Below are 14,520 nucleotides of genomic sequence, written 5' to 3' on the forward strand. Positions count from 1 at the left end.
GCGACGCAGCTGGCGGGCCCGCGATGAATGTATTCGTGTTATGATTGGGTGGTGATCACTCCCCCACCAATCCGATTCCTGGTGCCATAAAGGAGTGCCTGGCCCAAACACCCTGTGAAGTCCGGTGCATAAGACCCCACGCGAGAACTGCACCGCACGTGTCGCTGCACCGGGCTGGTTGAACACCACAAAGGACGCACCCGCAAACGTATCCCGCGCACCACTGCCGCGGGGACTTGATATGGGTTAACCTTACTCCGATTCAGGGGCATTAAAGTCCCTACTCACCAACATTCGGCCCATTTGGAATTGCTGACGAATAGGCCATGGAGATTAGAAAGTATTGCGTGAGGATACGCCACCTGCTCGCCTCACGCAGTAAGAAACGACCCCCACTGTTGCCCTTGTAATTGGAAATGCAACTCCCACGACTTCCCGACATGAGTTGCACCACCGTTCAACAGAGAGTTGAATAAGGGGGTACCACGCCGCCTCATACACGGCCGGTTTTCCGGCAGGCAAATCAGCATGCACACGATGATCATCCATAGATGGTGACATATGACCATTAAAATCCAAAATAGCAAGCAGAGCGGTTGTTTATTGAAGAAGCAGAGCCCAGACGTGCAGCTTGTTGTCGAGAATACGAGTCCTTTGGTCACAAATCTCCCATTACCAGCCATTGTAGTTCCACTGAAAGACGCCGGTAACAGGTAAAGTCCCCAGTGTGATTATGAGTCCAAGCGGTTAGGGGTAGTGATGTAAGGTGGTATATCTGGTTAACCACAAAACGTAACAGAGGCGAGGTCGAGTTGTCGGGAATCGCGGACGTATTTTCGGGTCAGGAATAGGCGGGGGGATTGCGCATCGCAGACGAGGTTGTTGCGTACTGGTCTGGCAGTGGTCAGGTAACTCTCGGTGCCGCCGGAGTTCGGTGTCTTCTGCTAAGAGGTGAGCAATTACCCCATCAGCAGTCGCCGTGTCGACGTCATCGGGTTCCGGCATAGGTGCATGCTGCGCGGAATTATTTTGGTGGCGCGGCGACCTCCTCGGCGCGCAGCATCACAGTACAATACTGGTTGTTGAGGTGCAGAACACAAATCAGGGAAATCTGGCCAGTCTTCGTCATTCCACTGTAGGGCTGCAAAACAGTTGGTTTCCGGTATGGCGAATGTGTTTGTGTTGACTGCGGGGAGCCTGTGGTTTTGACGCCGAAGTAATTTCCCGGTTGCCCATTGCTTCGTTGGGCCCGTAGGCGATGTGATGGGGTGATCATTACTTTTGCCGATGCCACACTCATAAGACACTTGCCTCTAAGTCATTCGTCATCCTGACTTGAGGAAGGGCAGTGGTTGTGCATATGGCCTGGTCGAAAGCATTTGTAGCAGTACACCACACTCGGCTTGTAGGCTTGCGGTCACAAGGTGCACCCGTAGTAGCACAAGAAGGCGGGAGTGTAGGCGGTCCTTGCAGCTTTACGACGCAGGAGCCCTTTTTTTCAATGTAGCGCGCTCCTATGATACTGTCTGTAGGGCAGTAAAGCTCACACTGAAGCACCGCCTGATCTTTGTTGCAGTGGACACCGTAAACAACGTTGTATTCTAAGCCAATCCCTTGACCTAGATACAGCTGCTGGGAAACCACGTCTTTAGGTGCGATTGCTATGCACTTGAGCACTTCCAGGCGGTCCACTACAGCCAAAGTCAGGAACCACACATCAATGGTGGTTCACTTTTGGCGAGCAGCGAAGCTGCGACAGCCTTTCGTCCCAACTCGGGAGTCTAAGTTTGCTTGTGTGATTCAGTTCGGGAAGGTTGCATGGCTTTTAGGTGTTGAAGCCAGAATCGTGACCTTGTACTGGACTGATCCAGGTGTAAAACTTACCGGGTGGTTCAAGGTCAGGCAATGATGCTTCACTTGGAAACCATGAGGGGGTGATTTCTTTTCCGAATCTCGTGTGGACTACTTATGGCAGCGTGATTGGTTGTTGACGTGAATGGTGACGCGGATGTACACAAGACAGGTCGTGCGTCTTGATCACTGACCTATTCTGGTTTGTAACCTGGAGGTGCGATGCGGTTTGTGTTTTATCCCGGTTTGCTTGTTGAGTCTTCATCGGCACGTGAGGCTCGTAAACCCAACCATTGATCGATTGTGTGCTTCGCATGTTATCGTGCCGACAGCATCGCAGCCGTATCCGGGTGCTCCCGGAGCATCAGTAGCTGGTGGGGTCGCCATCGTGAGTTCGCAGTGGAGGCGGAGATGGCCCCACCGAATCCGCGCCGGGCAAGCTAGGCCTACCCACTGCTTGATGATTGTGGTCTTCTGCGACGCCGAGAAAATCGACAGATGGCAGACACTGGTAGCGGGCATGTATCCATTACATATTCTGACAAAGTAAACACGATTCTCTTGGCGTAAGGGAAGTATTTTTGTGGTCTCCAAGCCAATTCTGCGGCCTTCATCCTCTTTTTTGATCCGCGTCTAATTTTTTGCGGCGTTAGGTAGGCCTCTACGAACTCTGATGATGATGATGATTGGATGTTTATGGCGCAAGGCCAGCTCTGGCAAAGAGCACCAAACAATGGTTATGTATGACGCATGAAGATGTAAACTCGAAGATTGCTCAACAAAAGCACAGATTAAAATAGCGAAATCAGTAAGGCAATGAGGATGGCAGGTGGAAGAGGCCAGGTTGTGATAGGGCAGGGCATGAAATTGTGTGCAAGAACTACGCGTGATAGAAAATGAGCTGTAAAAATTTGATTTCGCTAAGAAACGTAAAAGTGCGTTGTACAGGGATCATGGGATCATCTGCTAAAACAGTGCTGGGTGTAGTGAGATGTGTTGCTTGTATAGTTGTGGGAAATGTTTGCGTCTTGTTCTGAGGAGTGCTCTGCATGTAATGAGAATGGAAAGTATGAATAGGCCCTCCCCACACTTGATACAGAAGGGTCTTGGAGCCAGTGAGCACATGGGAGTGTGTAGCGTGTGTGTGGCCTCTCCGCAATCTAGCTAGGGCAACTTCGATGAATCTGTACTGCGAGTCCGTAGAGTATAGTCCTAGGTGTGGTTTTATTAGGTTAACTTGTCTGTCTGTGTATTCCAGTCGACGTGCCATGTTCTGCGAAGGTGCGGTCTTATGTATGGCTTGAGGTATTTTGTAATCACCACTGTTTTCGTGGGTACCCCATCGGCGGCCATTTGGTCCGCGGTCTCATTTCCTGCAATCCCACAGTGACCCGGTACCCAACAAATAATCACTTCGTGATTTTAAATGCGAATGCATTTATTAGCGAGGGGTTGTCTTGCTCCGTTGGCCGGCGTGCGCCTGAATTCCTCCAGCGCGAGCGCACGTGAGCGCGCGCACGTGCTCTCGCACCTCGTAGTTTTTCCTTCGTCGTCGTCGTCGTCGTCGTCGTAAATGCGAATGCATTTCTTTCGCGGTCGTCGTCGTCGTCGCACGTGCGATCGCGCCTCATAGTTCTGCCTTCGTCGTCGTCGTCGTAAATGCGAATGCATTTCTGGACGCGGCTATGGAAAGTGTGCGCGTGCGCTCCAAATCCTCTGACCCCATAGTCTTGGTTGGCGACTTCAACGTTGACGTGCGCAAGAAGAGTGGCGAGTGGCTGGTCGAGTACATGCAGACCACGCACTCTATGCATTGTCTCTCTGCCGGCTTCGACACGTGCCCCACTACCATTCACGGGAGTTCCATTGATCTGGTCTTTACGCGAAACTGTGACGCGCGTATGCTTCTCAAAGACCCTTTGACCGTGCACTTTAGCGATCACAAGGCAGTGATTGTGGCCGTCAGGTACAACGATAACACAAACAGGGGCTGATGAATAAATGATTACGTTCACACTCTCGTCATTAATTACGCCATTAATCGCAACACACTCATCGGTGCACCCAATGCATTCGCATTTCTGCACGATTCCCTTCGGGGAGGTGCGGGGGAATTTTTTTTCGCATACGCTGGCCAACCCATAGACAACACTTCCGTAATCCAAGACAGACCCTACCAAAGCGGTAAAGAGGCACAGCCGGAGTTGTTGGTCGGCACCATAGTATTGGTAGGAAAGGACCTTGAAAATGTTTAGTGTTTTGAGGCATTTATGTTGAAGTTGTTTGTTGTGTGGGACGAACGGCAGTTTTTCTTCAAATATGACACCTATAAACTTGTGCTCCTTTTTTACAGGAATAAATGCACGATGAAGGGTAATCTCATGGTCCACCTTAATGCCGCGTTTGCGGGAGAACACAGCACAAGTACTTTGTCTGGGTTTAGTTTAAACCCATTAAGGTACGCCCAGCCAGCAAGTTTCTTGACACCGAGCTGAAGTTGGCGTTCGCACATTGACAGGTTACTGGATTTAAAAGATATTTCTACATAGTCTACCTATATGGAACAGGAAATGGGTGGCGGCAGTGTCTTTCAGAGGGAGATTATCTGAACTACAAACAATCATTCATTGATTGATTGTAGGGTTTAACGTGCCGACGTAATGCGGGCGATGAGGTGCCCCGTAGTGGAGGGCACCAGAATAATTTCCACCACTTGGGGATCTTTAACTTGCGCCGAAATCTCGCACACACGGGCGTTTTTGCTTTTCGCCTTCATCAGAAAAGCGGCCGCCACGGTCGGAAACTCAGGCCGTAGCCTCTTGTTTAGCAGAGCAACACCTTAGCCACTGAGCCAGCGCGGCGGGTCTATAAACAATGTCAATGTGCAGATTACACCTCCGTCGTGCGGCACACCATTTTCCTGCGCATGTATTCTGGTCAGAGATGACCCAACCTTGACACGAATTGTCCCCATGGACATGTAACTATAAATGGTGTTTAACATGTTACCTGACACTACAAAGGACTTAAGGTCGCTAAGGATGCCATTACGCCGAGCTGTGTAGTAAGCCTTTTTGAGATCAAAAAATACCATGAGGCTCAACTGCTTATGTACACATGCATCTTTTATGAATGATTCCAACGCAACAAGTTGATCGTTGGTAGATCGCCTCACCCTGAAGCATCCCTGGCAGCTCTCCAGAACACCATTGTACTCCAGAAAGTACACAAGCCTCCGGTTTATCATCTTCTCGAGAAGCTTGCACAGAAAGCTGGTCAAGGCAATGGGTCGATAGCTAGCGCGAGAGAAAGGGTCCCTCCCCTCTTTCACGAAAGCTACAACTTATAGGCTCCCTTCTAGAGTTTTGAATGCGCACCGAGATCGATATCTTGTTATATACGTGCAGGAGTGTTAGAAAAGTAACTGAGTGTAGGTGCTGTGTCATTGTATATGTGATGTTGTCTGGGCCTGGAGTGGAGAGTTTAGAAGTGCTCAAAGGGGCCCTTAGTTAATAACGTGAAAACTCGGAGGTATGAGATGTTTACCTTCTTTTATCTAGTATAGGCCTCTTATCGGCCGATTCTTGGTGTTTCATGAAAGTGTTAGTGCAGTGTGCTGAAGTTGACACATGTTAGAAGTATTGTGCAAGTGCGTTAGCCTGGTTATCCAGTGTATACGCTGTTGTACTAACCAGGGGCACGCTCTATTGAGTTTCCGTATTCTTGTCCATACCTTGTGTGCGTCTGTGAATGAGTTTGTGAATGTGACGAAGCCCCGCTAACTCTCCCTTTTTGCATCACGGCGAACGCGCTTCCCAAGGGCCTTTTCCCGTTTAAAGGAGATGAGGTTCTGCGATGTGGGGTACTGACGAAGGACACCCCACGCCCTGTTCTGGGCCTTTCGCACTCTCCTACAGTTGTCATTCCACCAGGGACTTCTCGGGTTGTACGGTGCCTTAGTAGCCTGGGCAATGGTCGTTTCGGTTGCGTCGAAAACGTGCACCGAGAGTATTTGGGCGGCTTCCTCCACCTGTGCGCGTGCTATGGCTGCGTGTTTTAGTATAGATGTCTCTGTAAATGTACTCCAGTTTGCTCTTGCTTCATTGGACATGATTTGGGAGGATGGACTACATGAGCCTTTACTATATATGTTAGAGAAGTGGTGAAGTGGTCCCTACGGTATGGGTCCATGCCCACACCCCACTCGAGACATGGAAAGGGAACTGCGGAACCATTCGCCAAATCAAAATGTGAGTATGTATTGTGTCCTAAATCATGGTATGTAGGCTGCTTTTGTTGAAAGGGCATGCTCCAGAGGGTGTAAGAAACTTTTCCATCAGGCGACCTCGGGAATCTGTTCGGGAGGAGACCCAAAGAGAGTTGTGCGCATTAAGGTCGCCTGTCAGAATGTATGGTTCGTGTAGCTGGTTAACCAGTGCCTCAAAATCATACCTCAGAAGTGTACAATCAGGAGGAATGTAAATAGAGCATACCGTTATCCACCCATTAAATTTTATTGTACGGTTTGCTAAAGCCTCAAGGACAGTGTGTAAAGAGAGAGGTTGGCATAGCAAAGATTTCTGGGCAACAATGGCCTCACCACCAAGATAGTGTGTGCAGCCAACCCTGTCGTTTCTGAATACCGTGTACCTATTTCTTGTAGATACAGGACACTTGGCTGATTGGAATGCAGTATCTCGTACACATCGTCAAGATTTTTAAGAAGGTCTCAACAATTCCATTGAATTGTGTTTTTTCTCGTCCTTATTTAGTGTGAGAGCTACTGGATTGTTTATGTTTATGTGTCGTTTTGAGGGCTGTGACTGTGGGATTGGAATTTTTGTGCCTTTCTGTAGGCTTGGAAGTCCGAGGCCGCTCCTTCCGCTGCATTCCACGCTAAAACGGCTCGACATCCATCTCTTCGTCAGATGTCACAGGGGTGCCCGAGGGAGCGGGCCCCCTAGCCTTGGCCATCCTTCTGGGGCCCTTCGTTTGACCCGCCACCGCCGAGGTCGTCGGGGGCGCCAGAGGTGGCACGGGTGGTGTGGTGTTGGTGGGAACCGATGCGGGGCCCCCAGTGTCCATCCCCTCGGCACCCTCCAACACACAGGTGGACGGGAGGCAGAGGCGGGACCGGCATCGGTATCAAGAAAGACGGTTGGCACAACATCGCTGCTACCTCAGCATGCGGTGTGGTGATGGGTTTGGGCTACTTGAGGCAACCCGGGCGGGGGGGAAGGGGGACGGGACCAATTCCGACTCGCAGTACTCGGTCCCCGCCGAAACCAGACGTCGCTCCGCCCCCTGGCGAGCTGCGTCGGCGTACCTTCCCAGGTGGAAAGAGGCGAACCTCTTTCGCACCTCTCAGAAGGTGATGTTTTCAGTTACCTTTACACTTATGATCTCCTCCTCCTGCTTAAACTTCTCACATTTTCGAGAGTAGGCGGCATGCGGTCCCTGGCAGTTGCCGCAGATGAGGGTTCATGATGGAAAATTGTCAGATGGGTGATCATGCTGGGCGCACTTTCCGCAGGTCAGACGGCCATGGCAGGAGTTGGTTCCGTTCCCGAACCACTGGCACTTAAAGCAGCGGCGCGGGTTTGGAATGTAAAGACCAATGGAGCATCGAATGAAGCCTGCGTTGAAATGTTCAGGTAGCGAGGAGCGCTGGAAGGTCAGGATTATGTTTCGTGGGGATTATCTTATCATCCCGGCGCATCGTAATGCGGCGCACGGCTGTGACGCCCTGATACTTTAAACCTTCAAGAAGGTCGGCATCTGTCTCCTTAAGAAGATCTGGCTCAGAGATCACACCCTGCGAGTTATTCAGGCTGCGGTGGGGTGTGACCCCGACCTCCAGATCGACCATTTTGGTCTTACCAAGGAGTGTGGTTGCCTGCTGCTGGTTTGTTACTTCAACAAGGACTTCACCTGTACGTTGTTTTGGCATTGTATGTTTTCCCAATTATTCCGTCAAGGTTTTTTGTAATCAAAAATACTGATTGCGAAGCAAATGGGCCGGCTGTGTCAAGAGGTTTGATAACAAGAAAACGAGAATAGTGGTTCATAGTTGCCGAAAAGACCGTTGTTGAAAGGGTGGGAATGAAACTTCGGTGCACCCGTTTTCAGGGACCGATCACGTTTGGGGGTTTAGAAAATACCATATGGCATAGTATAAAATCAGGGAGACGGGGTACTTGCTTCCTCGGCCTTACCCTGTTAGCTGAAGATGTCCCGGGGCTCCCTGCCGGGTAAACAGACAGTGAGCCGATCCGTCGGAGCTTGACCTGGGCTCCGATGACCACCGTTTCAGGTTTCTACCCTTCACCTTAAAACTCATTACCACGGCCGGTTACAGCGTCACTATGGGGGCTCGGGGTCCGCGGTGTCACCAATACCGTCACCATAATTTTTCAAGGCACCCCGTGAGGGGCCTCTCATCAATGGTGTTATGCAGTCCCAAAGCCGTCTGCCGAACCGTAGAGGTACTCGTAGGAAGTTCCAGGGCTTGTTTCTATGCCTTTCTAAGCAGCACGTCTAGCTTGTCTCGCTTCGAAGCTCCAAGAACCGCCTAAAGAGCCCCGCAAACAACTCTGGAGGCGAAGAATGCCTGCACAAGACACACCACGTCATTTTCTTTCAGTCCATGGCTGCTCTTCGCTATCGTACACAGCATCCGAAAAATTTGAGCCCTGTTTGTTGAAGCCTTTTGAGGAGCAGGGGGTTTTGCTGGTTTTCTGGCATGTCGTTTATATCGTGATCGAGGATGTCAGTTCAATGTGTATGCCATCAAACCGAAATTTGATGTTACTTGAAGGGTCCCGGTGGCATTTTCGTACTGTGATGACTTCTGACTTCTGCGGGGCTCAAGCTAAAGCACATCGGCTAGTGTTGGTATAGCCGACGTGCACTGCTGCTTGTAAGCTGTCTTACATAACGCTGGGAGAAGCTTTGGCAATCGAGATCGTTACATCCTCCGCATACAAGGTAGTCGTAATGTGGGGTATTTTTTAATTGCCTGGGAAGGACTTACTTGCCTTTGTTGAAAAGTATGGGCAATAGCTCTACCCCTTGTGGTGAACCATGCCTGCCGCATTGTATGGGATAACACTGGATGTTGACAATTTTATGATGGGAGTTTTATGGGACATGGAACTCTTGATGTATGGGTACGACGTTTTCACGTGGCCCAGGTTTGCAAACTTTCATAGGATTGATTCGTGTGGTACATTGTCCAACGCACCCTTCAAGTATACACCAAGATCTCAATGGGTGTGGTGCGACTGGCTACCTCAAATATGTCCTTTCTCAGCTGCAGTAGTATGTCCAGAGCTGAGAGGTGAGGGCGGAACCCGAACATTCAAAAAGGGTTTTGGTTCGTCGTTTCAAGAAGGCTTTGTACACGGTAAAGAAAGACGCGTTCTATAAGCTTTCCCTGCATGAAGTGAGGGCGTCTCGAACTTACGCTCATCGCACACGCCCCAAACACCAACTGGAGAAATACGGGGGGCAATCTCAGAATGATCACATGATACTACAGACCAACGTCATAGGGCCTTAGCTCAGAATGCTCATCGGGGCAGCAAAAACCGCTGGCTGGCAAGCACTACGCTTTCATAGAACAGGTTAAACAGAAAAAAAGATAGAAGACATCAGTCAGTGGGCAAAGGTACTCGTGAACGAAATCACGCATCACACGAAGAAACTCAGCCTCTCCGAGTGCATTGCAGCGGTCGACCCACACCTCCTTCATTTATGGGAGGGAAGGGGCAGCCTTCTTCGCAGATGGAAAGTGCAAAGCCCACCAAGAGGCTCCGAACACGAATGCCCTTTCTCGATACAGAAGCTTTAGCGTACGCAGCCGTGCTCTGCAGGCAGAACTCGCTTCAGACGTGTGGTGCTCTTCCAGGAAGACTACGTACATCTAATACGTGGAACATTCTCTGCTATGTAATCGACCGTACTAAAAGTCGGAGTGCACAAGAAAGACGATGCAAGCCATCATTCACCAATCGCCTGGCATGCAGGAAGGCCTCATACGCAGCTAGAGGTAAGATATCTTCCGTCTACGCTAAGAGGGCAGCCGCGAGAGTAGAGGGATGTCCCAGTGCAGATCTCGATAGTCCAATAACATCAACCTAAGTTCGGGCTGCTTTGCTTAAGGGCCGCCGGAACACGTACCCTGGCATCAACTGCGTGTAGAACAAGGCCCTAACAAACCTGGACGAAAGCTCCGTGGAGGCTTTCACCACCTACGTGAACGAGTGTAAGGAGAAAGAAACGGTGCCACCGTCCTGCAAAAGAGAGTAATCTCCTCCAAGAAGCAGGCAAAACACCTTGCACGAGACGACTTCAGCGTCCAAAACTGCGTCACTGGCGTCTGTGGGAATGTCTATTTGTGTGTTCTCATCTAAATGTGCGAGCGCAAGCTTACGCTGTATGCGATTTTGCAGTTCGCAGAAACCATTGTGATGCTTTTACTCTCAGCAGAAATGAACGCTGTCTTAAGTAGTGTGCGGATGGCGTTCGGCGTGTTTAACTAATTTTTAGACGAAAAATCGGTAGTAAGCGCAGAGTCTTTATTTTTTCAGTAAGCGCAGAGTCTCGCAAGACGCACCGACTTCTCAAGGTGTTACTACCGAAGCCTCCGACTTTTAGGTCTTTAAGAGAACCCCTGCGGCCTCAATGCATCGCACAGATAATATGCGCAAGGACCTTCATGAGGGGATAAATGTGACGCTACATGAAGATGGGCTAAGCGAAATAGTTGAGCTTAGTTCTACGAACGATAACCGAGATTCGCTACTACGAATCAAGCCTGACCGTGTGACCGATATGTTTGGCTGCACCGGAGGCGCGTATGGCACAAGACGTAAACACAGCCTACTCACGAATTCACTGAGCAAATTTTCAGAGATCCCAAAGGAAACCACTCTCACGCCCCAAGATGTGCTTGCAGCTACGACAGAGGTAGGAAAAGGGCACCAGCTTTACCTTTATGAAGGAACGGCCGCAAAAAAAACGGTCTGGTTAATATAGCTGCCAATAAAAGCGCGGGTCATTCAGCAGGAACTGCAGAACTTCCCATTGGCCGAAAACCTATTTTAAAACACGGCGCATCGCCAGAAAAGGGATCAAAGAAGAATTCTGCACCGATCTTGATGAAATCGACAATTAACCAGGCCACTGTACTGGTTCAGAGATCAAGAAGAAACGCAAGAGCGGGTTCCCTGGCAGTTTTCGCAGCACACAACGTGAATATAGGTGTTTCGAACCTTGGTGGTAGGTGCAAACACCGGAACTGGATGAAACCATCTCCGAAAACTACGCGCACACAGAACTATGCAGAAAAATATGACCATGGGTCATTGCCTGGCTGGATGATCAGGAAGAAACATAAGGCGAAAGTAAGGAGAAAGGCGAGGTCGAGGAGATTGAGAAGGCCGAAAATAAGAAAAAAATAGATTAGACACGGACTGGACACGAACGGCAAACTGACTATAGGCACTCACTGGTCATATCAATTGTTTGGGGCGGGAAGATGTTGAAAGTTTTCCAGAAGACGAAGATGAAGTTAGCATCGAGCTCAGCAGAAGCGTAGACAAGGAAGACGAAGACGACCAGGCGCGGCTACAAAATGGACGCTTTATTGACGGTTCTCTGTAAATTGTGTAAATATATTTGCTTTCTACAGACGACCACCTCCTCCGTTCCCTCCCTTGACGTTTTCCCCAAAGAACAAGGAGCTATTTTCCTGTGTACTGCAATAAGCGTTTCAAAAATACAAAATATATTTATCTGTCGTCTGGTGTCTTGAGACTGCGTTTTTTTAAGCGTGTCTTGGTGCACTGTGGCGTTGAGCCGGGGTGTGTCTGTCTTTGAAAACGTGGCGTAGTTTTCACTAGCACTTCTCTATCCGCATTCAAAAGCCCATTATCATGCTACTATGCACGTTTTTTGCAGACAGAAACCTTGCAACGGCAAAATATTGCTTCTGCAATAGACCAACTTATCAACAAAAATACGTACTCTGAACCACGGCGGAAAACATCGAAATCACGTTATGCAGCAGGTGCCAGTTCTTGAGCACAAGGCCTCAGCTTCTGCAATATTCAGCTCTACTCAACTGCAATGATTGTGAGATCCAGCGTGCGACGCTGGGCGAGCCGGTATTTATCTATGAAATAAAACAGCCCAAAGAATAAGAGAGCAAACACAGACAGCACCTGTTCTTTTCTGTTTTTTTTTAATTGTGAAACTTTTTGTTTGTCGAACTAAAGTATTTCACCTTTATTTCGTTGTTTTGTTTATATATTTTCGTATCGCAGTCTTTTTACCGGAATGGTGCCATTAGGCCGTTTATGAAATGTTGAAGGAGGTAACCTTGGTTTGTACCTTAAAAATTCGAGGACAATAGGCCCCTTTTATATTTCGGTATTGTATTTGTTTCAGTCCTTCAGAGTGGTAAAAGACCTACAAATGCCCTGAATAATATATTCCGTGCCAGTTTAGAGTGGAACCAAGTCCCCACAAAGTAGAAGAGGGTCATTTTAAAAAAAATGCCTTGGCTATAACGTCCAGGACCACTTTTTTTTAGAAATAGATCTATTGTCTGCAGGTATGACATACAACTCAATAATAGAAAGAAACTGAAAACACTTACCATAATAAAAACCCATTGCAGAACTTGTTTGAAGGGCATGTTGTCTGGGACACCTAAAGTTAAAAAAGCAATTGTTTATCGCTTGCAGATAATTATAGATTGCATCATGGGTTAAAATAAACCACTGTCTCAACCGGACGTGAAACCGTAAAGCAGCTAAGCAGGCAAATCAGCCAACTGCACAGCATTCCGAGCTACCGGTGCGGAGGGATTCCATAATTCAGAAGGGTTTCTAAAATGCACAAGTCTAAGAACTTGCCGTCACTTTCCGTAAAGATGTCTTAGTTCTGAAGAGGTGACAACTCTTCAAATACTTCCTTAACCCGACCTCGTCAACCAAAGAATCACCTTCCCAACGTGACAAGAAACTCGGGGAAGCTAGTAACAAGTATCTGGACACCATCAAACCTTGTTACCGGTGCACAAGGTGGGTCCCACACCGTCGCTTCGCTGAGCCTAAGCGAGGCGCTGCCGCTGCCGGCTTCGGCATGCCGGAGCAAGCACGTGCGCCAGCAGCTGCAGCAGGGGAACATGGCGGCGCGGAAGTCACATCGGCAGTGGTGGCCAGCGCGCCGGGCGATGCTTTCACATTGCAGCAACTCATTGGCGCAGCTCTAACTAAGGGTGGTAACCACGGTCACCGGTGAATCTATCTCAGAAGAAGAATATGAAGACAACACGTTCTGGTTCCAATGTTACGGGCGCAAGCATGGCCGCACCTCACCACGTCATGCCATGGATGCATCGGACGCGCCGTCCTCAGATCACAGAAACGCACACTGCGCTACGTAACCAAGCCACGAGGCAAAGGCAGAGCACCAAAATCGCCCCATTCAATTCCCGCTATTCCCACGCCTACCCAAGGACCACATCAAAGTCGTGATTCGGCCGCGGGATGGTCTCAATGTTGTGCGCATCAGCGAAGCTACCTTGAGAGACAGCATCCTACGGGCTGCCGGCCTTGAGCAAGAACTGGCCTCAACAAACATTTTCCGAGTGAACCAGACTTAAAACATTGTGGTTATCAGCACAGCGCTTCTCGAAAGAGCTGTGAGATACACTCGCATTGAACAAATCAAGATCGGAGAAACAACTTACGCTACCCGAGCCTACGTGACTCCTTCAGAATATTTCGTAAGCGGGGTCATCCACAACATTCCCCCTTGCGACTCACCTGAAGACATAGCAAGAAATGTTGTGTATTCCCGAAACCCCACAGCCTCCCACGCCAGAAGGATGGGACAGAAAACTCGGCCATTAGAACATTCTCTGGGGGCAACGTGCCCTACTCCGCATATTACCGCGGAGCGGAGTACCGCTGCTACATCCATTAGAAAAAGCATGAGGTCTGCTCTTTCTTCGGTAAGTTGGGGCATCGGAAAAACGTGTGCCCTTGGCAGGAACACGCATTTTGCAGCGTGTGTGGCCTCGCTGACCCCATGGAAGAGGAGCACAAATGCGTGGTAAAATGCGCTCTATGTGGAAAGGACCACCCTACCCGAGACAAGCAGTGCAAACAGCGCTATCGCACCCCCTTCGTCCTATGCAGCAACAATGGCGCCGCCAACGATCCCGCAGCCAGAAACGAGACTCTTCCAGACGGCGGAGGGACCGTTCGGTTTCATTCTCACGGCTATCTCCGGTGGGTTCGCCGTCTGAGAAGAATAACGAGAAGTCCTGCAAGCCTTAACGACACTCCCGCTCTAAGTCCAAGAACCGGAACCCTGATTCAGCGGAGACAGTCCCACTATGACAGCCCTCCAGCACCGGAACACCAGACTGCACCGCGCAGGTGAGCTGGCTAGCAAAGGTCTACCAAACTGCTAGAGCAGGGGCACAAACACAAGGCATCCACATCCGTGCATAGCACGATAACGAACAGGAAGAGTTGCGGAGCACTAGGGCTATACTGGACCAGGTTCTAGCCGAGAATAGGCAACTCAAAGCCGAGCTTGCGCAGATCAAACGTAGCTGTACCCCGGCAACATCGTCAGCCGGAACACCAG

At 49.6% G+C, this 14,520-nt stretch overlaps 1 long non-coding RNA gene across 1 annotated transcript in view; it reads right to left on the reverse strand.

The window, feature by feature from the left end:
- LOC144139419 (uncharacterized) overlaps positions 1 to 14,520 on the reverse strand; it is a 54,831-nt gene that overhangs the window by 31,548 nt on the left and 8,763 nt on the right. Inside the window, exon 2 of the long non-coding RNA XR_013316202.1 lies at positions 12,515 to 12,567. This is a non-coding gene — a long non-coding RNA (uncharacterized LOC144139419). The remainder of the gene's footprint in view (positions 1 to 12,514; positions 12,568 to 14,520) is intronic.

This window comes from Haemaphysalis longicornis, unplaced genomic scaffold (genome assembly GCF_048455015.1).
Source record: "Haemaphysalis longicornis isolate Haplotype H1 unplaced genomic scaffold, Haemaphysalis longicornis Haplotype H1 scaffold_5, whole genome shotgun sequence".
In the NCBI taxonomy this organism is placed as follows: domain Eukaryota; kingdom Metazoa; phylum Arthropoda; class Arachnida; order Ixodida; family Ixodidae; genus Haemaphysalis; species Haemaphysalis longicornis.